The sequence below is a fragment of the Camelus ferus genome, chromosome 9 (assembly GCF_009834535.1).
Source record: "Camelus ferus isolate YT-003-E chromosome 9, BCGSAC_Cfer_1.0, whole genome shotgun sequence".
Taxonomy (NCBI): Eukaryota; Metazoa; Chordata; class Mammalia; order Artiodactyla; family Camelidae; genus Camelus; species Camelus ferus.
The window spans coordinates 73,904,639-73,928,692 of record NC_045704.1 but is presented as its reverse complement, the minus strand read 5'-3'; the positions used below and the strand labels follow the sequence as shown (position 1 = coordinate 73,928,692).

At 33.0% G+C, this 24,054-nt stretch overlaps 1 long non-coding RNA gene across 45 annotated transcripts in view; it reads right to left on the bottom strand.

The window, feature by feature from the left end:
• LOC106730695 overlaps positions 1–24,054 on the bottom strand; it is a 427,796-nt gene that overhangs the window by 282,271 nt on the left and 121,471 nt on the right. For 41 of the 45 annotated variants that reach the window (XR_004322743.1, XR_004322741.1, XR_004322724.1 and 38 more), the window contains 2 exons: positions 13,036–13,154; positions 4,357–4,446 (listed from right to left, as the gene is read on the bottom strand). This is a non-coding gene — a long non-coding RNA (uncharacterized LOC106730695). Of the gene's footprint in view, positions 1–4,356; positions 4,447–8,108; positions 8,228–13,035; positions 13,155–18,462; positions 18,616–24,054 lie in introns of all 45 variants that reach the window. The other 4 variants (XR_004322707.1, XR_004322732.1, XR_004322706.1 and 1 more) reach the window with 3 other exon arrangements.

Here is a 24,054-nt window from a genome sequence, read left to right as displayed (position 1 = left end):
AAGTTGTGGTATATATTTATAATGGAATACTAGTTGGCCATAAAAAAAGAATAAAATAATGCCATTTGCAGCAACATGGATAGACCTGGAGATCATCATACTAAGTGAAGTAAGACAGAAAGAGAAAGAAAAATACCATATTATATCATTTATATATGGAATCTAAATAAAAGGGACACAAATGAACTTATTTACAAAATAGAGACAAGCTCACATACATAGAAAACAAACTTATGGTTAGCCGTGGGGAAAGGAGATGAGGAAGGATAAATTGGGAGTTTGGGATTTGCAGATATTAACTATTATATATAAAGTAAATAAACTACAATGTCCTACTGTATACCTTGTAATAACATGTAATAAAAAAGAACATGAAAAGGAATATATACATATATATATATATATATATATGTATAACTGAATCACTATGCTGTATATCAGAACTTAACACATTATAAATCAATTATACTTCAATAAAATAAATAAATAAACTAATGATAATTTAAATCATATATAAAAACTTGACTTCTTTATACTTTCCCCCCTTTTTAGTTATTGATGTCACAGATTACATCTTTACATATTGTATACCTGTTAACATAGATATCTAGCTATTTTTGTTTTTGTCATTTAAATTCTATATGATAATTAAAAGTCAATTTATATACCAAAATTAGAATAATGCAGGTTACTACCTTTTGTTCATGTATTTACCTTCGGCTGTGTTGTTTTAATCTTTATTTTCTTTTATTTAATGAATGATGTTCCAGTTCCTACAAGGCTGCATTTTCCTATGTATTCTTATAATAAATTCCCTCTCACTGACATACTCTGAGAACACATTTAGTCCTTGAAAATTGAGTCCAATGAATTAAAATCTTTCTCTAGTTTTTCCCCAACTGACTGGCTTAAAAAACAATGAATGGCCATAAATACATAAAAGTTTTATTACTATATAACTGTCATACTGAAAATTAAATTTTGTCCTAATTTTAAAACTTAACCCATTAAAAGCATTACAGGCTTTTGAGAAGGAACTGAAACAGAAAACCACTAGTTTAGACATTTAACTGATAGAAACACCAACAAAATAATCAACATTGACACTTAAAATAGTAAACCTTGGGAAGGGAAAATCCTTGAAATACTACAGGTTTGATGCCTGTTTTCTTCTAGATAAATTTTCTGATAACTGTCAAGATTTGAGCCTGGCCGGGGAAAAAAAAGAGCTAAGAAATACTTTAATCTTAGTGACTAATTTTAGAAATAGAAAATAATAATATACTGTAGAAAATTGGGTGGTAGGGGGAGGTAAATCAACAGAAAAAAATTAACTCTATGCAACTACATTTTTATTTGTAAGTATTAATTTCTGTTTTTATAGTCTCTGAAAAAGAAGAATGCCCTTGGAGCACTGCAATTTGCACAAGTTAATTGGATTTTTTCAATACAGTATTCAGAGGACAGTGTCTTGAAAATAAATTTTTTATTCAGAATAGGCATCTTCAAGTGGAAAATTAAAAGTATGTAATTGAGATATAAAACTGTCATGAATAAATACACAAAAACACCCACAAAAAATTTAATCCTTTTTTGTGAATTTCTACTTTAAAGATGAATATATATGAATTTGAGCTGGACTAGTAGAGTATCTACATGTTTGGTCCAAATATCTAAATTTTTTTAATTTACAAATTTTGTCATTTTCAGTTGATCTAAAATACACTGAATAGGTCCTGAGATAATTTCATGGAAGTGTAAAATAATTGACTTCTGTGTTTTAGACATGTCTGGGGAAGAATTTAACCTTAATGGAACATAACAACTAAAACTAAAGGGAAAGATTGACATTATACCCAGATTATCTAAGTCTACAGAAATCTCACTATAAATAAAAAGACCTAAATAATTTAAAAGGGTGGAAAATTATACATCATGCTAACACTAATTGTTAAAAAATCCTCTAGTGGCTATATTAATATCAGAAAAAATGAGGTTTTAGATGGGAGTATATTATCATAGATAAGGAAATGTATTTTATAATCATGAAAAATAAACATAACAATCCTAAATGTTTATGCATCTCATAACATAGCTTCAAAACACATGAAGCCAAAACTGACAAAACTGCAGGGTAAATAGATCGAGAATATAGTCAGAGATTTCAGTACCCTTTTTTCAATAATTAATAGGACAGAGAGAAATTCAGTAAGGGTATAAAAGAATTAATCTACAATATGAACAGCTTGACCTAATAGACATTTGTAGCACACATCACCTAACAATGGCAGAATACACATTCTTTACTAGTGCAATGAATCATTTTCTAAGATAAATTATCTTCTGTTCTGGGCCATTAAGCACGCCTCCACAAATTGAAAATGATTCAAGTCCTATGAAATATGTTCTCTGACATCAATGGAATTAAATTACAAATCAATAACAATAGTAAATCTGGAAAATTCCTAAATACTTGGAAACTTAAAAAAATCTATATAATCCATGAGTTAAAAAATTACTGAAATAGAATTGAAAATATTTTGATCTGATTGAAAATGAAAGCACAGCATATCAAAATATGGAGTCCGCAACTAAAGTATTATATACAGAAAAACTTATAGCATCAAACACAGGTATTAGAAAAGAAGAAAGATCAGTAATCCAAATCAGTAACCTTAGGGTAATCTTAGAAACTAGAGAAAGAAAAGCAAATAAAGCCCAAAATAATCAGAATGAAGGAAATGAAATGAGCAGAAGTCAATGAAACAGAACATAAATAACTGTAGAGAAAAATCAGTGAAACCAAAATGTGGTTCTTGCAGAATATCAATAAAATTGATAAAACTCTAGCCATACTAATCCCAAAGTGATGTACAAAGACACAAATAACCAATATCAGGAATGAGAGGTTATCACTCCAGATGCTACAGGTATTAAATAGATAATAAAAGAATGTTATGAACTTCTTTATGATAATAAATTTGACAACTGAGATAAAATGGACAAAGTACTTGAAAGATACAAGCTACCAAAGCTTACTCAAGAAGAAATAAATTACCTGACTAGCCCTATGACTATTAAATAAATTGAATTTATTATATCTTCCTACAAAGAAATTCCAGGCTCAGATGGCTTTGTTGCAGAATTTTACCAAACATTTAGAAATAATACCAATTCTAGACAAACTCTTTCATAAAACTGAGGAGGAGGGAAAACATCTCATTTCATTACAAGAAAAGAAAACTACAGGCCAATACTCACTAGCATAGATAGACTATGCTTAAAATTTTGGCAAAGTAAATCCAACAACATATTAAAAAATGTATTATAAGCAAGAGAGACTTTCCAGGATACAAGATTTTTCTAACATTTAAAAATCAATCAATGTAATTAAAGCACTAAAACTAACAGAAGAAATGATAGAAGAAAATATTTGTGATTTTGGATTAAGCAAAGTATCTTAATTATGACACCCAAAGAATGGTCCATAAAACATAATTTGATAAATTGGATTTTATCGAAATTAAGAATAATTTGGCTATTTAAAAGGATAAAAATATAGGGTAATAGATTATCCCTAGGGTAATAGAGGATAAAATGACAAGAGGTAAAATGACAAGAGGTAAAATGACAAGCTACAGACTTGTTGGGAAATCACGTAACTGATAAAGGACTTATACCAAGAAGGTGTAAATCTAAAAATAAGAAAAATCTAAAATATAAGAGTGAGAATCTAAAAATAAGAACAAATAGCCTATTTTTTAAAAGTGAAAATGACTGTGTAAGCAAAAAGCAGCCACCTGATACCCAGGGAGCATGTCTGGTGCTATCGCCCAAACCCTGGGGTTTGCTAGGAGCTTCCTTTCATTTACAGACAGGTGTTGGTGTTTTTTTTTGAACATAAATAATGTCACAGTTATTCAGATAAATACCCTGTGTGACCAGGACAATGGATCAGGACAAAAGCAACTTAAATCCTCAGACACCTCTGAATGTGGTGAGAAACACAAACATTGCTCAAATCACAAAAATGACTAAACTTCTCCCTGTTGCAGCCAATACATGTGACTACTGCTTCTTTACCAGTTACAGATTTAAACTTGTCTCATTCACCCTGAATTATGTATAAAAATTCTTTAGATACCCAGAGACTTGCCCCTACTTGCCCTTATTTTATTTATTATTAAAAAATAATTACATTAGTGCCCATAAAAATTGTGTTGAGAGATAGTTTGTAAACACAAAATCTCCACATTTTCTTTCTAATTTTATGAAAAATTTGAGAAATTATACATATTACTTAGAGTAGGCTAAACATTAAAAAGTTCAAACGCAACAGACAAATTTCCTACTCACAAACAGTACAGGACCATTCAAGATGCTCGTGGCTCTGCCAACATCAAATGGGACCTTTGGATGTCTTGTTGGGTGTTTTTATTATGTCAGCTGAAAGAAAAAAAAAAGTGTGGAAGATCACATATAGGAAATGTTTTGCACCATGCCATGGAGTTCTACATGTCACTTCACTCATATCCTACTGGGTAGAATATTGTTTCATACCCATCTTTAACTGCAAGCAAGTCTGAGAAATGAATCATGCTGTTAACCAAAACTTAGAAGAAATGGGTTGTCCTTATCAACTCAGAACACTAGGTATGCTATGGAATTTTTTTTTAAATTTAACTGTAATATATATGCAGAATTGTACATGAAACATAAGTAAGGTTTAAAAATAGAGTTAAAGGGAATATTTATATCATCACCACCCACCCAAGTTAAAAAACAAAAGCAATGTCGTTATGCCTTCTGTTTATTCCTTCTAACTGCAGCATTCTCCCTTCCCACATAGGTAAACATTACATGGACTCCTACAGTAATGTTTCCTTTGTTTATTTTAAACATGGTAATGCCTATGAATATTCTAAGCAATATAGCTTTGCTCAATTTTGAACTTTACATAAACAGCGTCACATATATATTATTTTATGCTTATTTTTCTCTACATTATTTTTATTTTTAGGAGATTCATGCATATTTTAGTGAGCAGTTGTCATTCACTCATCTGCATCTCTGTGTTCCATGTTATATTAAGAATATAGCCAATTTTACTTCATTCTATTGGTCAACTGTGCCTCTGGTTTGGAACAATTCTAAACAAAGTGGCTACAAACTTTTGTACCTGCATTCTGCTGCATGATGAAAAAGTTTCCCTACCCAGGAAGGGAAGCAATGATCCATATGTTATATTTACATTAAACTTTACTAAATAATGCCGGACTAGTCTTCCAAAGTAGTCGTAACACCATATGCTCCCATAATGGTATGAAAATTACTCTTTCGCCACATCCTTGACAGCAGTATCATTAGGTTTTCTTTTTAATATTTGTAGATCTAGTGAATGTATAATTATACCCTGTGTTGTTTCAGTGTGGACTTCCCTGATTATGTGTATGTTTTCCTGATGATCAGTGAAGATGAGTATCATTTGATATGCTTATGGACCATATGGAGTTCCTTTTTATTCAAGTGCTTATAGAAATGTTCTATGATTTTTCCAGTGGATTTTCTTTTTCTCATTAATGTGCAGGAACCCATTATATATTGTGGGATTTTTTGTCAGTGATACATACTGTGAATATTTTCTCATTCAGTGAAGTGATTTTAACTTATCTTTTAATTTTCTTATAGTGTCTTTTGATGAACAGAATTTTTATTTTTAATGCAGTCAAGCTCATTTATTGCTTAATCAGTAGTAATCTTCTGAGCTCTTTTCCATTCCATTTGATGCTACTGAATTACTCCAGATCTATGGTAATTTTTGACAATGAGTACGGCAAGCCCAACCAACATTTTATTTTCTGAAGTTTGCTGGCTTTGTATTAATTCTTAACTGCCAAAGCTCTTACTCTCAGGCAACACTTTTTGGATTCTTCACAGGCACCTATCAGTAATCTTCCCTGCAACATCATCTGGCACAATTATCCGACTGGTTGCCTATGACTCCTCTCACTGTTCCTTCATAGAGCACTATTCCTTGCCCCAGCGGTTCTGAAATTATGGGTAGGGTCCATTCAAGATGATTCATGCTCAAACATCCAAACACTTTCATAATATTTACTCTAGCCCATGAGAAAATATAGCATTTTTTCTGCCAAACTCTTGAAGGTTGAGTCTTCCCTCTTGTTCTATTATCAGGGGAAGTTTTAACCATTTCTGTCCTTTAGACTTTTCTACTGGGGGTCCAGTCTCAGTTGTAGGCTTCTGTTTCCTCTGAATTCCAGAGGACAGACTTCTCAGAGCCATTCTCTTCAAATCCCTCTTGTCCCATTTGTTTGGAGATGAAGGTCAGGTTGAGGAGTGGGAAAAATGGACACACACCTCTAAACTCATAGCATTCCAAACAAACTCCCCCAAGAAATTCTCACTATCAGTCTTTCTTCTTGGTTAGTCTCTCTCCCCTTATGTAACCTGGAGGTGGGTATAGGGCTGCTGATCTCAGAATCAGTTTAGGGACATTCAGATAATAGATTATCTGGGACTTCTCTTTGGAGCCTCCATCCAACATCTCAAGGCACAAAAGGTCATATTTAGCAGTATGTTTCTCTGTAACATTTGAAATATTTAATCAAAACCATTAACATATTACTTCATATATAGTCAAATAAAACCAGTTAAGTCTATAAGAGATATTAAGACATAATGTTCAAGATAAACATGTTTAATATAAACATGAAAATATCATATCCTCCAATGTGAACCAGTTCATTTGATTTTAATTACAGAAAAAAACAGGTGACACTCTTTGGCTAACTACATAGCCAGCTATCAAGTAATAGGGAGTATGAAACACTTGACAATCAAAATAGCTTTTGTACAAATGATCTAAAATATCTGTTTTGTAGCACAGCTGTATCATCCAGCCAGATTAAAGTAACTGGAAATCTATGTTTTTCTTAGTGTCATCACTTCTTTACCAGCCAGTTTTCCATCATTCTTCAAATAGGATATGACCCTTTTGTAACCCCATAACTCTGAATATCCCTCTGCCCAAAAGTCTTTTTTTATTCCTTATTTACTACATGTTGAATTTAGATCAACCATAAATGTGATGACTTCTATTAACCACGTCTCAACTCGCTAAAGAAGGGTTATCTACCTTACAGCTGATGTCACAGCCTTAAATTCATTATCTGTTATAGCACATTACAGATCATTAATTATAACAATTTGTTTGTTTCCTGTATTAAACATGAATTATATCCTCCCCAGAGCAAAGCTCCTGGAATATAATTAATTCTTTAATAAATATTTGATAAATAAGTGACAGTATCATATCTCCTCTACTTGAAGGTCAGAGTTAGGGAGACTGATACCAGGTTTTCAGTTCAGCGTCAGGCAGCATAGGACACTTACAGAACCTAAATGTGTGTCAAACCAGAGAATACTGAGGAGTTTGTTATAATCTGTGACTTCAGGTGACAAGGAAGGAAAGATACCTGCAGGTTATACCCAGTGATATGGTTTATTAGTAGATAAAGACAAAAATGTAAGGAAACAAAGAAGACATATCAAGAGCCAAACAGTTCTCATGGAGAAGCAAAGCAATAGGCACTGCTATTTTGGATTCAACAGCAATTGCAGTGGATCAGCAGTAATTTCACTAACTCAGCAGTGGCTCTGGTAACCCAACCCATTTGTCAAGTGGACACCTAGTGCTTACTACTCTAGTGACTTCATGACCCAGCTCCTCTTACCTCTGACTTTTCTAAATCTGCTGCTATATATAGACTTCCTCTGCTTCAACTGTTGGGTTTTCTCTAATCTGCTTCTGCATTGCCTGTGTTCTTTTTGTGTACTTAAACTCTAAATTTTTTAAGATTGTATTTTACTGGATTTCTTCTAATAGGTAGAATACTTTATACCGGGTCACCTTCTATGCTACTGGACTTCTTGCACCTTGCCTGTAGATGGTTCTCTACCACATTATCATTGTTAATTCAGTGTTGGTCAATATAGCAAGATCGTGAGACACTAAGAAGGGTAAATAAAGAAATAAAATGCCTATGCCTGCATGTTTCAGAAAGAATTATTGAGCATAGCATACAAACCTCCTGTAATATCCAGTAGCATGAAGACGTACTAAAAACATCAAGAATAAAAATGCAAACGAGTTCCATGGTCAAGTCCAAAGGGAGTGACTGCACTTGTGTACAATCCAAAGCCAGATCTAAAGACCCAAAATAATTTGGAAACAAGGAAGGATCTGAATAGGAGCAAAATAAAGGGTCATCAAAAATTTAATGGGAGGTAGAAAGAGCACACTTTTACTGATGTCCAGGAACAAAAAGCTTGAGCGTATTAGGCACAAGATTTGAGAAAACTGCGTTTATAGTATAATTTCTGAGTGTTGTGTGTACTCATTACATCTGGGATGTCATTGTTGCTTGATCTCACTTAATAGCTCTAGGAAGTGTATGAGTGTGTGTGTGTGTGTGTGTGTACATATATAGGGAAAGTAAGTTCACATTCATATGTCCAATTCAAATGTAATATTATATATTTAAGGTATTTGGTATTATATTTTTCTTTTACTCTTATGTTAAAGACACTAATTCCTACTCAAATAAAGTTGTTTAGTTAATATGTTTTATCATTAATTTATAGAGTAAAGTTTAAGATTTCTTTGTGGCTCTTCTTTTTCTAAAAATACATTCTCCCTAAGATGTACAGAAATCTGCATTCAAAAGTCACATTAATTATCTTATCTGTAATATTATTGTTAATTATCAATTGTTGCATTGCAGATGACCCCTAAATTAATAGCTTAATAAAAAAAATTTACTTTGCCCATAAATCTACTTGTTTCTTTTCCATGCAGTATCAACTGAGGTGACTCAAAGGACAGCTGGGCACTGAATTCTTATCAAGGCCTGATCACTTCATTTCTGGCTATTGATGTTACCTGAGACACTTACAAGTGGTCTCCGCATTTGTTGCTTGGTTTTCTCATGAAAAGTTTTTTTCATGATGGCTCTTACATGCTGAATTTCTTACATGATGGCTCAGGCCTCTATAGTGCACGTCTGGGGACACAGAGAACTAGATGGAGGTTGTGACAATTCTTACGATTTAGCCCCTTCCTCCATATTCTGTTTGTTAGAAGCAAGTGACTAAGACCAGCTCACATTCAAAAGAAAGGTAATTAGACTCTACATTTTGAAGGCAGGAGTTTCAAAAAATTTTCAAAAATTTGTAAAATTTGTAAACTTGTTTTAAGACAGCTATGTTACCAATCTGATAAAGTTAAATTTATTTCTTTCTACTTTTTTTCAATTTTAGGTTTCCTTTCTTTTGTACCTTTAATTTCAGTTTTTAAATATAGTGCACAAATATCAAAACTTTATATTTACTCAAAAAATCTTTCTCCCATGACTACACCTTACACCATATTTTACACACTTTTCTTTACAGTTTTCATTTTTGCATAAATAAGAAAACATTTATCTATAAAAATTCCCATTTATCTACTTTTCTTATGCAAAAAATTATATTATATATCATATACCTTTTTGAAGAAGTTATTTATTTCAAGACCAGATTAGGGAAAATACAAGGTAAACCTAGGCCACTGTTGTGCCAAAGCAAGGACGGACTTGGGGACTAATGGGAGAGGGTCAAAAGAAATAAGACACAATAGGGAGGAATCTTTAAGAGCCACATATAAGACAATTTGTGCATCAAGTAATAATAATCATATTAGTAATAATTATAAAATAGTACATAAACAAGAATATTTGCATCCATAGTGGTAGTTATAAAAAGAAAAACTAAAAGTTATAAGCCACCATTATAAGCAACTATCATAACTTTTCTTTTTTGTGAAAATTGGTATAGGAAAATAATTAAGGATTTAGTCACCTTCTGAGACAGAAAGCATTGACAGATACATGTGTAAAGGATGGGCAATGGATATTCAGACAGTGCCCAAAGGATGAAAATTTGCACCAATTACAGTGAGGCAACCTGGCTTATGTACCTACTGGTGAAGTGCTAACATCAACTATATAGGCACTCTTGCCAAAAACATTAACCTGAATCTAATCAAAGCTTTAGTTGTAATTCCTTTCAGAAAAAACATATAGCGGATAGAGAAACAAGTGAGATGATTTCACAAGGAAACCATGCGGCTCATCCAGAATGTGGGACGGTCTAGCCTTATCAGTCATATTTTTTCAAAGTAGTCAATGTCATAATTAACAGAAAATTTGGAGAAATAAAACTAAATGAAATGAATAAAATGTGATTGGGTACTGGTTCAAAACAATACTATATATGACAGTTTGACAAGAAAACAATAGGCAGGATATCAGGAAAGTGCTGATTTCTGTGTCTGTGATAGTGAAAGCATGGTTATGTTAAATGGTCTTATTTTGGAAAATGTGTGTTGGAATCTCAGAAGATGAAAGGTTTTGATTTCTGTAACTAATTTTTAAGGGATCATCAAAATAGATGAGAGAGAGAGAGAGAAAGAATGTTAATAGTCGTCAAATAAGGAAGTGATAGGCAGAGAGAAGTGTATTATATCATTCATTCGTTTTCCTGTATGTTTGAAATTTTGCATAATAAAGTTGAAAGAAAAAAAGGACAAAGTTAAGGAAAAAGGACTAAAGATGCTTCCTATGCCAAATTTTATAAAGATTGTTTTCTGTTATTTAAGACATAGTATCAATTTATACATATGGAAAGAAATAAAAAATATAAAGTTATTGTGATTTTATCATGTCTTACTGAGTTTGAATCATTCCATTAGTCTCTGTAAATATTGAACAGTTGTGGTCTGTTCAAGATGTTGCCAGAATTACGGCATTTATGGCTCTACAATTCTCTGAATTCCTTAGATGAGAGGTGCTATGCAATTGAAATGCATTACTGTAATGGTAATCATCATTATTAACCTTGGATGGTACCTTGTGTTTGAAAGTGCTTGGTAACCATTTTTATTAGTCATTATTAACATATTTTTTAGAGTGCACTTCAGACTGATTAATCATATTTCTGACCTGACTATTCAATTTATGTTCAGGATTTGCCTCTATGCTCAGTTACAATTTATTGTTTTAAGCCTTCCATTTACTTTATAGACCCAGAGATTTTCAAAAGTTATCTCTGAGATCAAAGTACTTTCAAGTAATTCCATTTTGTTCTTTAATGGATTTTTGAAGATAGAGTTATTATTTTTACATGAAGCAATGGTCCTTTAGAGGTTATACAATTCTGTTTGTGAAGAAAATTACCAAATTGTATTCGCATTTTATTCATATCTTTCAAATTCCTTGACTTTTTTGCTATCCTTAAGGTGGTAGATCTAGTTTATTCATTTATTCTTAAGTCCTTGATTATTGCTTTTACACAGTCAAAAAATAAAAGATCTTATCTTTGGTGTGAAAGAGTCAGGTGTGATTCCTAAACCCACCATTACCTGACCGTGCTCTGTTAATCAGCCTTGATGGGTCTCAGCTTTCTTATCAATAAAAAAGAGAAAATCTTTGCTTCATAATTTGTTTTGATTATTTAAGGAAGTATCCATTATAAATTACTGTTACACTATCTAACACATGATAAATGCTTAATAATTAGTGCAAAAACAATTTATCATATTTATAGTTTTTTCGTCCAAATTTGTGATACGGTGATCTTTCTACACTGAAAATGTGAGAATATCACTTTTATTAATTAAGATTAATAAATCCCATTTCTTTTTTGTATACTACAGAAGGTCTCTGTGGTCTTATGTGAAACTCATATCCCACCATTTCTGCACGTAGTCACTTGTTTTCAAAGGATTCTGAACTATATGGAACTAAATAATACTGGCAACCCTCTTGAGCAGTCACCCATTTTTCCTAAGCACTAAATATCTTGTAAAAGCTTTACATGCCAGGTGTACAGAACTGACAAAATGTCCCTTGCAAAACCCTATTTATCCAGCAAAGTTTAACTTAAATATCATCCTTCAGCAATGGCTTTCCCTGGTCATTTCTTTCTTCATTGTGCAATTTAACTCCTTTTTAGCCCTTGAATTTCTTTGAATATGTGTCTCTCTTCTCCTTTCCCACTCTCTTCCCTTGACTAGAGCTCCTCAATGACAATATTATGTCAAACTTAATTCACCAAATGAAGAAGCTGTCAATACCTAAGTTTCTCAGAATTTATCTAAAGGGTATAATTTAAATATCATCACTAGTCTCCAATTGTCTCAAAATATCTGTTTCATTATCATGAGATAATGGTGGTTTTTTCTATGTTACCTAGAATTTCTAATAATGACCCTACTAACTAAGATGAGGGTATTTTCTTATTAGGACCATGCTTAAAAATGTTCTACATGGTGTTGAAAGATCTATTTTATTTTTTACTTTTTTTCCAGTCACAAATTAGTTTATCAGATTAGCTAATTGTGACCTTAGAAGATGTAGAGAAATTTTCTCTGTATTTGGAACAAGTTACAGAGCAAATAATTATTTAATTGGGGGTAAAGAACTATAAGAGAAAATACACTGTGTACAGCAAGCTAAAGGACTCCTCAGGGCTGTGGGTCAATGTTTATAAAAAGCTCATGTTTTTATATTACATAGCGAGTTTTCACTATGTACAGCATAGTGATTACAAGCATGGGCTTTGGAGTAAACTAGTCTAGATTAAATTTCCATGTCTAATGTTTACTAGACCTGTAACTTGAGACAATGTAACTAACATATGATTGTCAGTTTTCTCACCTACAATATGTGTGTAAAAAGACATCATTCTTATATAATTGTTGTGAGAGTTAAATAAGATGTGCAAAGTATTCACCACAGAGGCAGGCACATGGTAAGAGTTCAATCATAGTAGGTATAAGTAATAATATAATTATTCTTATCTCCCCATGAAAAATTTATAAAGCAGGTGTGATTCCTTACAGGTAAGGATATCAAATCTCAAGAAATGTTAATGACTTGCCAATAACGTAAAGCTGATATAAATTGAAGAACATACGATTCAAAAGTAAGCTTTCTGGTTCTCTTCACGCCTTACAAAACCTCATGTTGCTTCTAGCTTGTGAAAGTCTGAGGCAAGGGATGAATGATCATTAGTAGGTTCCCAAGGCCAAGCATCTGAGAAGAGAAGAAAGGGAAGAATAACTCTAAAACAAAGTAAATGTTTCCTGGATGTGCCCTTTCTGGTATTATCTAAACACTGATACAACCTAAAAAACACCACTTGTAGGGCAAAATGTGGGAAGACAAAAAAAACATTAAGTTAATTTTTTCTAATAATTTATGTGTCAGTTAAGAAATAACAAAGCTCAAATAATGTATTAATAGAGTAAATTCAAACTGCAGAGGTAGCATCCCTGAAACTGGTCCTATAAATTGAATAAAAAATTTTGAGTTGACATATAATAAAAGATTTTATGAAAAAAAAATTTTAACCAAATTTCCAAACTGTTATAGGAAAAGAGGAAACAATAAGGGAGAATATTCTAAGGAATGTGACTTTTCTTCCACTTTCTTTTTTACCTTGGACCATTACCATTTTCCTTCCAAACATCTATCTTTATTCACATACTGTCATTTTTCACAGTTGCTTCTTAAGTCCTAGCAACACATGTCCTATTCATTTTATTTTCTTAGCTATGAAGACAGGTGATAAAATCCTTTCAGAAATGGCCAGATCACTCTTTTCAAAAAGAACCAATTACAACAGTCACTTTCAATATACTAGCTAAATACATTTATTGATACTACAGTGTAACAAGAATATTTTGTAGGTGTATAGGTTTCCATTTCAGCTGAGAACATTTAGGCATTGTATAATGAGTAGTTTATTAACTTGCAATGTTTCTTATGATGAAAAAGTAGGAAAATTATTATCTCAAATTTTCAAGTTTGGTAATAAAGAGAAGAGAATAAATTACTTGCCCCCAGTCAAAGCATGAATCAGTAGAGAGCCACTCAGATAATCTCAGATACAGTAAGCCTACAAATAGTGAGAAACCTTAGAAGAAAAATACGAATAATTTGGCATAACCCATCACTCTATTAAATTATGCTAATTGACAACAATTACTTTAACATCCTATTTTAAAGCAAATTGCAAAAATTCTGTGCAATTTACTAATTTCCTTTTCCATCTTCTACCTAGGATTTTGTTGAAGAAAGGAAGAATCCTTTTGCTGCATTCAAAAATGTTGCTCTCTTAACTCCATATTTAATATGGCTTTTGTGAATATTTTCTTTGAGTAATCTTAAATTCAAGTCAATCTGATTAACTGGTTAAATTATCATGTCCCAATCACTCTGCTAAATCCTGAGGACAAAAAGTTTAATAAGGCCTGAATCATTCAGTGAGAATTTTACAATCTCCTGGAGAGAAAAAAAATACGTACATAACAGAAATCAAATGTGTTAAGTATCAGAGACATACAAAATGCCCTAGTTTAAACCTCATTGTCTCTCATCTGGAAAACTGCTGGAATGTAGTAACTGTTCTTCCTGCCTCTGGTCTCCTCCCACCCACCAGCTATTTAATTTCTTTTCCACATTACTGCCAGAATGCTCTATATAGGACAAATTTGATTTTGTTACACTAGACGTAAAGACCTTTGTCGGCTCTCCATTATAAGCAGAACACAGCTCGAGCTCCTTAGCAGGATATAGGAGACTTCCCTAACGTGGGTATCCTCTCTTCCCTCACCTCTATCACCTATTACCAAGTTTTTGGTGGTAGATTACAAGCGTCATACTGCCCTATGTCTTTCCAGCTTCCTCTTTCTGGGATGCCTTTTACATACTTAGCCTAACTCACTGTATTTTCACTCTTCCTTTATGATTCAGTTAAGATTTAGTCTTCTAAGAAATCTTGCCAAATTATGGTTCTTCCTTTGCCTTTTTATAACACATGGTGCCAATCTCAATTTTACCACTTTCCATGGTATTTTTGGTTATGTTACAGGCGAAAGTATAAAATCAACCCCTGTGGTGAGAATGATCCTTTCCCACCCCTTCTAGTGTATCTTCCTGCCCTGCAGATTTAGGTATGTTTATGGATTCAGATTAGGTTCTGCCACACTTTAAGTTGCACTTACATGAAATTTGAAGGCAGATGAAACAGAAACCATCTTTATGTTTCTTTTACTATTTTCTCCTGGCAAGCAAGAAGTTATTATGCAGCAATGTTTCAGTGTCCCAGTCTTTATCTTTGAAGGTGTTGCAATATAGCTTTGGTGGAGGCAAAAGCCAGACTTTACATTTCTGTGTCCAGGTACCAGTTCTATGAAACTGAGATGCAGTTGCAGCGAGATTGAAGTGGCTTCCTGATCTCTGGATCCTAACTACAGCTGAGTGTGTCTCAACCCAGGTGTTCCAGAGCCAGTCTCCCCAGCCCCCACCTTTCTGATCTTGGCAGAAAGAACAGCCCCCTGGAAGATCAGCTGTGTACTTCATCAGTAATCATTTCCCAGCCTTGAGCCCATTCCGCCATCTTTCCAATTACTTTATAAGTACCTGATCCCCTATATTTAATTTCTTTTTTGCATAGACTACCTAGAGCTGTTTCTGTTTCCTGTGCTGTGCCCTGACAATTTTTATAAACGAACTGGTTGCAAACAACAACATATCCTCAAGAAAGGGAAATTTGGATTGATTATCTGGCTACATTAAAGTTAGTGAAGATGAGAGTACAACTGAAGAATGGGTGGTGGTGGTCGAAAGAATGTGACAGAGTAAGTCAGTAACTTAAGTTATTTGGAATGAAACACCTACTGAATATAAGGGCTATTGTTTCCTGGAGTGAAGCCTGACTGACACACTCTTCTCAAGGCAAAGACTGTCATTGCCATCTTACAGCTACAGCTCCTAGCACAGAGCCTGGCCCATAGTCTCACACCATGTAAGTGTATGGGACCGAAATGAATGATACATTCTGCCCAAGTTATTGTAGTACCTCCATGGGTGACTTTATGTTAGACTTTGATATTTAGGCATTTCAGTTACATTTCAGACATAAGAGACAGCATGTTCATAGGAATAAAGGCTCTGAAAGACAAAACATGCTTGGGAAATAGCAAGTAATTCAGTAACTGTATCAGCAGGCCTTTGAAAGACACAGTGACAGATAATGCAAGACAAATTCTGAAGAAATGTTTCTGAAGAAACAAAATTTTGAAGGACTCAGTGTATCACACTAAATCTCTACTATACATAACAATTTTCAATATTTTTCCCAGAAATCTTTCCCAATGTTTTCTAATTAACTTTTATAAATCTCCTGCTCTGTTATTTCCAATCCCATACTGGGAATAAAATTGTAGTAACAATATTAGACCTGTATTGTTCATTTCAGAGTACTATTTTTCACCTCTTGTCATGATATTTCAATAAATATAAACCAAAACAAAATTTTAAATGATCTGTTTAATCTTAAGATATATCTTATTTAGCAATCATTTATAATTTACTTTTTTAGATAAAATACCTGTATCTATTTTTATTTATCCTTTTGAATTATTAAATCAGAAATGACCACTTAATTCTTGACCATGTTCTTTCTTCACATGTACCTTCAACATGACTATTTTAAAACACAGATAGGGAATCAACTTTCACACATTTTACCTTTTACCTTTTAGTCATAACATAAGCATTTCTACAGACTAGAATATTGATCTAAATTTGAATACATTTTCTTTTTACAAATTAAGATGATTATTTTATAAAAAGATGTAAGAGTGAATATTCTTTTTTCCTACAAACAAAAGTGCAACAAAGCAAGTGAAGTGTTCTAAGTTCCTAGTTTTTCCATACGTAAAATAGTAGATGTAGTAGAAAATGGGACAAGTCTTCATCATTACTGCCTCAAACCAATACTACTCAGAGAAGAAATCTATCACTTGGTTTTCTTTGGATAATAAAATTCACTCTTTAGGTACAGGGCTGATGCAATTTTAATGTGCACTCCCTATAGAATTTATTTCACGCCACTTTCCTCAGTCACTCATTCATTTATTCAGTAAATATCTATTGAGTGCCCACCACGCGCTTGGAAATATCAACAGACAAAACAAAGATCCCTGCCCTGGGAGCTATTATCCTAAGATGGGGAGACATAAAATACATAAAATACATAATAAGATAAAATGTTATTAATCTTAATAACCACTGCCTGGGATTAAGTGACAGCTGTGAAAAGTGCCTTAGTTCTTAGAGATTGAAATATGATATCTCCTCAAACTGTAGATACAATTGCCCTTGAATGCTGAACTATAAATTCAACATATAAATGATATTCATAGTAATAAGCAGATGTACAGAAAAAAGCAGGATGGCTCAGAGCTAGCAGGAATCTAATAAACTTTATATCCTATCAACAGCAGACAACCTTATCAGAGACGACATACCAGGTATTGTGTTAACCACTTTACATGCATTTTATTCTTTAAGAAAACATTTTTACAAAAATAAGTAGGTCCAATTACTATACCCTTTCTACAGGAAAGGAAACAAAAACAGAGAAGATTCCCATACTAAAGAGCTTAAGAAGCGCCTTTATGGGGCTAGAAGCCAGATTATCCTGAAGGTACTAGACTTAACTGTGACTAGAACGCAGTAATATATCTATTAAAAAAAAAAAACAACTACAACTGTACTAATCATAAAGAGACATTGGGAGCTATGGAGGAAGTTTTAAAAGGTGAAGTAACTATTGCAGTGCACATCTAAATGCTTTTTAGGAGAGAGCAAGCCTTAAACAAGGAAGTGAAAGTTCTATTCTCAAAAACATGCTAATGTATGGATGGTGCCTCAGGCTAATTTGATGTGATGAGAAATATTTGATTCATTTAATTAACTCTATTTGTTCTAATTTGCCTATCAATCAAACTTCTGATTATTATTTGGGGTTCCAAGTTTAATACCAAGAAGGAAGGTATTAGCCATGTCAATGTAAGTTTATTATGTACATACGACACTTATGTTTCCTTTGAAATTTGATTCTAGTTTTAGTCATCCATCTCATGACCATGGCTAGAAACTAATATTATTTCATGAACTTTTTGATATGCAAAGCTCTACGCTAAAATCATTTATGCCTAAATATTTTTTGTCACAAGTATTTATTGAATGAATTTAGTCTGTCAATTATTAAAGAGGTAAACTTCTATACTTAAACTTCACAACAACCTTGCAAGTTAAGAACTATTATTATACTCATTTTGCAGATGAGAAAACTGAAGCGTAAAGGAAACAGCTAATAAATCCATGTACATACAGGGTTAGAACTTATACTCAGGTCTGTCTGATGCCAGAGCCAAAATTATCCCTTTTAAAACCGAAGTGTGCTGGCTAATCATTAGCATAATCATGAACATCTGAGAGTAACATTTTACCAAGTTAGCCATTACTTCACTTGAAGTCCTAAGTTTACCTTGCCTGCTGTGAAACTCTCAAATAGTATCACGAAGCACCAAGTCCTCTTCATTAAACACACAGAATAAACACTTGTGCTCAAGACAAAACATCTAAGATTATCGGCAATATCACTTTCTTCAAGAGTATTGGCTGTCAAGTGAAAACAATGCTTAAAAAAAAAAGAAAAAATAGAAGAGGAATAACTATAAAATAAGTGCTATCCCAGATAATTTTATATTACATTTTAAGGAAAACTACTAATGTACAAAGTATGAACAAATTCTTGACATTTCTGTGATACAAATATGAAATAGAGGTACTTGATTACTTTTTTCTTCTCTCACGCCTAAAAACCCATGTTAAAAAAGGAAAGGTTTTTGTTTTCTTTATTTCTTTGAGTTAATGATTATTCCTAAGGAATGGAGTAGACCATTTATTCGAACATCATGAAAGGATGCTGTTTCTCAACTAGTTTATCCCTGAATGTCAATCCAAATCACTCACAGAAAACAGAGAATCTTAATTTCAGTGTTGAAAACTGTGAAAGGTGTGAGGATCATTAAATCTCAGCTCCCGAATCTATTTGTAAAGTACTGATTGAGGGCTCTAAGTCACAACAAGTCCACACTTCTGCTGAAAGAGGAAGAGATTCATGCATGTTTTGAGATGATACCTCTCTTCATAACACCTATTTCTGGCAAAAGACCTCATCCATGATTTCATCTGGCTTGATAAATTAGCATGCCTCAACCTGTAGAATAGACTGAACTATTATTTTAGATCCAAAACATTTTCATAAGCGTTATTTTTAAAACATTTTTAATTGAGGACTTTCCTAAATTTTAATTTAGAGAAACAAGTAATCAGAAATCATTCAAGGAACAATTGGTGATAAAAAGGCTCACAGAAGGTTGTTTTACTGATTTTCTTTACTTTGTAAGTAAATACTTTCAAGAGTCTAATAACATCAGTAACTGAAAAACAAATCTACCTGCCTTTATCGCCCAAACTGAAATATTCAACATTAAAGTTAGCATGATACACTATCATCATCTTAGCATTTGATACAGTTTTGCAGAGCTTCAGTGAGAAGACTCTAGATTCTGGGTCTATTTTCAGAATTATCTATTAGAGTCGCAAACATCTGATATACCTGATAACCTGTCAATAGTAGCTCAATTTTCACAAAATAGAGGTGAAATGTAAGGAAAGAAACCAACTGGTGCTAGGATCATCCAGGTCTCAAACTCTCCAATATAAACAAGATTAAAATATCTTATCATTCTCCAGTATCATCTTTATCATGAATAAGGAACTATCACAATTGTTACAAATATTTATAATTCTACATTTTTACTTTATTACATATACATTTAAATAAATTCTTATTTTTAATTTACTCTGAATAAGGAGTTTATTAAATTGTCCATTTATAATGACAAAGAAAAAACACTCTATACCATATTATAAAACTTTTGTTGAATGTTTCCTTTATTTCTTGCCCTAATTAAAACTTGGGATGTTCCTTCATAATATTGCTATTCCTTGTCCTCATGAGTGGAAGCGATTTTTCCTTCAACCCCATGCATCCCAACATGTGGATGTTTAGTAGTTGTCCTTGTTCTTCAATGCCATTTCCAAAAACTTCATTTTTCCTTTTTTAATACCAGATTTGAATTTATGTCAGTAAACTCTATCATCTACTAACTCTTGTGTTGTTATCTTTCTAGGTCCATTTCCTCCCATATTGATGACTTTAGCACTTGCCTTTAACATCATTTTGGCAAATTCAGTATTCACATGACTGGTCCATCCAACATCGTGATCATTCATAATATTAACCTCACTTCTACCTCCTTCCTCCACTCCATTTCAGCCTCTCATTTCCATGGTCATATTATTGGCATTTCTTTCACCTATAACTCAACGACTTCTAAAAACACTGACTTTAAACAGCCAGTTCTCTGACACCACTTTCTACTTGAACAGGTTACCTACTCTAGAGCTCTCAGTCTCTCAAGCCATTCTTTGATCTCAATTAACCCTACAACATTATGCCTTTTTTGTCTTAGTTTTTTTTTTAATCTTGTTTATATTACATTATCAATCATTATCATCATATGTTCCTAAGTCTGTAACTGTCATACATCTCAGTCTCAGTTACTTATTGGAACTGCACTCTAGTTTTTTACATTCTCAGTACCTGTCAATACTAGTTGAATTTTCACAAAATAGAAGTAAATGTAAGAAAAAAAAAAAAACAGCTGATTGTGAAGCCTGAACTCAAACACTCCAATATCAAACAGAATTAAAGCATTTTATTACTCTACAATTTTATTTCTATTATGGATAAGAAACTATCATAATGGTTAAAAATATACTCTAAGCAGTGGTGTACACACACCGTGCACATAACTGTTCTGACTGGGCTCCCCTTAAATCCATTGTCCCAAAGTTCAAAAGGTCAGTTGATATTAGTATTCTCTCTTTTCTAGTTTTTAAAACCAGTATTTCATAGCTTCTTTCCCATCTTTCTTACCTCTACCCAACTTTTATCCTCAGATGATGATCTTACTTTAGTTGTATCAGAACAAGTTCTCAGTTGTGAAACTTCATAGAAAAAATAAAATTCATCACATAAGAGTTCTCTGATCTTTTTCCCACCACTGACTATTATTAGCATACCCACTCCTGTACCATGGCTTTCCACCTCACTCATAGTAAAAACCAAAGTTGTAGCGACAGCCTTCAAGGACCTGCATGATCAGACCTCACCCTCTGAATCCTTGACATTCCCTGCAGCCTGGAATATTTGGATTTTTGTTTGGTTTATATCCTCAAATTAACTATAGTAATGAAAGAGTCCCTGACCCACCTTATATAACAGCAGCTATCCTGAGGCATGTTCGTATCCGTCTTACCCTGACTAATTCTTCTGCAAGTACTCAGCACTACTGATAGCTACTTCTTTGTTTAATTTGTCTGTAGTCCCCCACTCTTTTGTTTGTTTAGTGTCATATCCTAGGCCCAGAAAAATGAATGACATACTGTACTGACAACCACTGGATATACTCAGAGTAACCAACAGAGTCCAACCTTCTGAAACTGCATGACTTTAGGGGCACAATTATTGCCAATATCAAAAACCACACACTGAGAAATTCTTGGAAAAGAGGTAGTCAGACATTCTCTCTGTTTCAGTGGTTGCTACAAGAATCTTGCTTCCCTAAACTTCCACAAATCTTCCTCTAAATGTTATCACTTTTTCAAGTAGAAGACCAATAAATAAAGTCTTCAAGTTTGAAGATTTTACTTAAGGATAAATGCTCTTAAACAATAACTGAATGAGCTTTCCTAGGATTTAGATTTATGTTATACATTTATTTCTCCATCAGGTATTAGTTTCAAAAGTGTTCAGAATGAAACTAGAATCAGTAGATATTAAAGAAAAAGAAAAGAAATATTTTAATTTATTGAACTTTAATTAATAAAAAGATTTATCCTTTTATCAGATAGTTCAGTGAGTTTCACTGTGCTTGACATTTAGAACAGCTCCCTGGCAAATCAACAAAACACTTCAGATGAAAAAATTCATCAGTAAAATTAAAAATATTCAGTAAACAAAACGATTTTGTCAAATATCTTGATAGTCTGTTTACTGATTATATTCTGATTCTCAAGTGAAAGTTTCTGAAAAGAAAATTTGTTTTGTCAATGACAAACTATTTGACAGAAATTTTTATTTTGAAAAGTAGTTTATCATACCTTTGTTAAAACTTGAATTTAGAATGAGCAGTAAAACTGCTCAAAATAAATTTTGCTTTATATCTTTGTATTAGGTTCCTGTGATTGTTGTTAAAAATCATCACACACTTGGTGACTTAAAATAACAGAAATTTATTCTTTCACAGTTCCAGAGGCCAGAAGTCTGGAATCAGTACCACTAGAACACAATCAAGGTGTAAGTAGGGGCCCCACTCCCTCTAGGAGCTGGAGAGGAAAATCCTTCCCTTGACTCTTCTAGCTTCTGTTAGCTGCCCAGATTCCTTGTGTCTGATGGTCATTCTCTTACGTCGATGTGCAAACCATTGCTCTGCTCCAAAGGCATACATACATAGCCTGTAAGCTTTCCCAATACTACTCTATAAATTACAATTCAGATTTATAATTTTGGGAAAGAGTTTGGGATGTTTTTAACTTTAATGTAAGTTCTGCTGTTATTAATATCCATTTTAATAATGTATAATACTGTTGGCAATTCAATGCCTTTATTTTTGCAAAACAAATATACGTGGTCTTAAGACGTTGTCCTTTGCTTTACAAATACTAGAGTTGTTTTTGTGATAGCCATGAAGACATAATGGTCAAATCTCCTGCTAAGGGGAACACAATTTACTGGTGATCTCAGTTGCTGCTCCTATGGACCCAAAACTGTGTTTGTGCTGATGCCACACTTCCCAGGGCCTGCTCCCAGGCAATGACTGAGCAGCATAGGAGTAATAATGCTGGCCCTTTTCTATCAAACAGGGAACTGATCAACTAATTTGCCTTCTCACTGGTCTGGCTAACCTTTTCTGGGCACTTGTTATAAGCTAAACTGCATTCTCCATAAATTCATAGTTTTGACCCACAGTACCCCAGAACATGACTGTATTTGGACATAGGGCCTTTAAAGAGATAATTAAGGTGGTCCCTTATCCAATATGACTAGTGCCTCTATAAGAAGAGATTATGACAGAGAGACAGAAGAAAGATCATGTGAAGACATTGGAGGAAGACTGCCATATTCAAGTCAAGAAAAGAGGTCTCAGAAGAAATTAATCTTGTTGACAATTTGATCTTGGATTTCCAGCCTTCAGAACTGTGAAGAAAGAAGTTTGTTGTTTAAGACAGTGAGTCTGTAGTACCTTGTTACATCAGCCCTGAAAATCTAGTACAGAACTATACTGCAGTTCAGTAATCTTCCCAATCCTTCTCTTTCTGTCTCCTCTCCCACAAGTCAGACCTGAACCATGTCTGAAATTTCACCCCAACAGCCTCTGCTCTCTCTCACTTTATTCCTCACAGATTTTTCCCCCAATGTATATTTTGCATAAGTTATTGTATTTTGGTTCTGTTCCTCATTGAAACCAAAATAACACAATCTTCTAACTAAAATAGAGTAAAACATTATTTCTAGTTCCTATAACAGAGACATTAACTTTAACTCATCATTATTCAAGTGTTCTTTTTATAACTCCAATGAAATTCTCATCTTTAGTTCTTCTAAATATTTGTGACAAAAATTATTCTTTATAAATCTGATTAAAAATCATTTTCAGTGTATAAACTTATTTTTGAAGCATTATTTCTCTCAAAAGTCTAAAGAAACTAAAAATCTATTTTTACTTATAAACTTGCATTTATTAGCTGGCATTTTATGATAGCTCCTGTGCTAGTCATCTTTTTTAAAATAACTGAATCAAATGACATTGAATAGCAATAAAAGCATATCTATTCAAGAAACAGTTAAGTTGAACACATGCAAATTTTCAAAGCATTAGCTGAGGGAACAAAAGAAAAAGAACTGAATAACCCCCCCTATATATATGTATATGTAAAAAAGCAT